Source organism: Macrobrachium nipponense, chromosome 10 (assembly GCF_015104395.2).
Source record: "Macrobrachium nipponense isolate FS-2020 chromosome 10, ASM1510439v2, whole genome shotgun sequence".
Lineage (NCBI taxonomy): Eukaryota > Metazoa > Arthropoda > Malacostraca > Decapoda > Palaemonidae > Macrobrachium > Macrobrachium nipponense.
This window is the reverse complement of record NC_087204.1, coordinates 72,921,111-72,923,610: the sequence shown is the minus strand read 5'-3', so window position 1 is coordinate 72,923,610 and position 2,500 is coordinate 72,921,111. Positions and strand designations below refer to the sequence as shown.

Below are 2,500 nucleotides of genomic sequence, written 5' to 3'. Positions count from 1 at the left end.
AGCCCCCTCTTGTCATGTGTCGCCCTCGAGGTCAGGGAGACAGGTCGGCGACCTAGAACGTGACAAAGCTTCATCTTGCGCCTTTTCGGTGTATGACCTTCTTGCTTGCTGAGGCATTTGTTGATAATGATAATTGCTATTATTTTCATCATACCTTTTATTTTTATTATTATTTTTCGATCTTTGACCAAGAAGAGAATGTAAAGCAGGCTTCACTGCATAGTTCTCTTGATGAATTAAAAAAAATAAAGATGATATTTAATAAATTTTGTATTATTATTCAAGATATCTGACTAGCAAGAGACTGCAAAGTAGGTTCCTCTACATAAATCTCAAAATGGATGAACAGTAAAGAAATAGAGGAAATCTCTTACATAAAGGAAAAAGGGAGATATGCATACGCACATATAAAGCAAACTAAAAGTGAAAAAAGAATGAGAAATGACAACAAAGTGACTACCTACTTCAGCATTACAGCCTACCTGTAGCTTTTGGACACCAGCTTACGTGTTTACGTCACATGTAATCAGGTCATGAACATCGGCTAACATGTTTTTTGTGGCATGTAAACAGGTCATCTCCAGGTTAGGAATCTATTAAAGCGTAAGGATAATGCAAACGTACTTAAGTTCACATATACGTACACCAACACTGTGAGCTTTGTTGACGAGTGTTAGGATGAGACTGAAGCTTAGCAACAATGCTGTTGCGTAGTTCTTGGGACAACTTTTGTGTGCAAGGCTATTCAATATTACTGATTCGCGTTGTTATTGCTGTTTTTTTTCTACGCTGATTTTACCTTAATGCATCAAGAGCGTTTGACACGAGTAATAGCATATTGTCGTATCCTAATCCACTAAGTTTTCATTATTAGTGGACAAACTGAGGTCTCACAAGTGCGTGTTAGTGTCACATCAAGGTGACGAATATGTAGAAAGTGGTCTCAGTGTTGTTACGACGAACAAAAAATAGCGGCTAACTGGAGCAAAGCTTGATGGTGAGACGCTCAAAGATGCCAGAAAACGAGCTACGACGAAAGAGCCTTATAAGCAGTCCGAATTTCGTGTGAGGTCGTCATAATTTGCAGGAGTGGTAAACATTAAAATGGGGTTAAAACATTTTCCGTGCGGACTTGAATATACTAAAATAAAGCATGACATTTGTAAATGGTTCATGAGGCAACCTTTCATTCAATAGAACACAGACGTTCTTTGAAACATTTGGCCTGCAGGATTAAACTACAAAAAAACTAGTGTAACTACTTTCAATCAACAGAAATTCTAAACTTTACTGCCAATTCTAAGATTGGTCTATTTTTAGCATTAATTTTTATATACTATAATGTTTACTGCAGTATATTTTAGTTATCTTTATTATAACCCCCACCAACGAAGTTAAAAGAAGGTCACAGATTCACAAGTGTTGTTCACCAACAAGATATTGCTGAGAAAGTTTTACGTGGGCTTCAAATATATCCTGTGGAAGTTCGGCTATGCGTTATGGAAGACTTCTTACATCTTGGGATGTTTCTGAATGATATTCTCATTCATGTATTTGCTTCTGTAAAGGGAAGCCTAAAATCACATGCACTGGATCATAAAATGTGCTCAAGCCATTCACGTGGAAAAATACTGTTAATATCAACGCTTCTAAAGATCCTTTTGAAAGTCTGACAATTAATGAATAAGAGGATCCTTAGTAAGGAATCGTGATTTTTTTTATAGTAAAACTAAAATTCTGATTCTACTGTTTGCTTTCCAAGCAGAGGGTTAAGCGTTAAGTAACATACGAAGTCTGACCCTTCAATGATATGTTAAAACTAAGCGTCAGATGCAAGGAAATCAGTTAATATACAATACAAGTCATACAAACTCATCATATAAATTCCACAATACTGGGCGGGAAACTAAAGCTAAAAATCTGGAAGATCAGATGGATAGTTGCACCAGCGCCACAGGAATTTCTCACTGTCATTCATTTGTCATTTAATCTATCTTCAATGCTGAATATCATGATCGTTGCATTATCGAAGAAAATGTGAAATAAAATCCTGGACCCTCATAAAGCTCATCTGGACCGTGATACGGTTCAGTACATAACCCTTACCCAACTTCAGTGACGGGGGTAATTACAATATACACTCAAACACTTTTTCTATCCCCCTTCGGTATCAAAAAGAAATGGGGCAAAACGCGATTCCAACTGGCGAAGCAAACTCATAAAAAGAAGACACAAAACACCAGAGCCTGCAAGAACTCTTTCCATCTAAACTTCGCCGTTCCAGATTGCGACAAAAATTCTTGGTGCCGCTCAATTTCAAGAGAAAGCCTTCAAGGAGTTTGGCAAGAGGACAAGAGAGAGACCCACTTGGAATGTTTATCAATAAGGGAGCCCGGCTGTACAAAAAAAGCTGGGCGGGGGTGTGGGTGAATACCAACATTAGTAGCATGTGTGTGTAATGTAGTGAAAATGGACACAACAAAATAATACAAAATTTATT

General features: G+C 37.5%; 1 protein-coding gene across 5 annotated transcripts in view; it reads right to left on the bottom strand.

Moving 5' to 3' along the window:
* The window catches only part of LOC135223692 (uncharacterized), a 299,245-nt gene that overhangs the window by 263,860 nt on the left and 32,885 nt on the right, over positions 1-2,500 (bottom strand). The window lies entirely within an intron of this gene.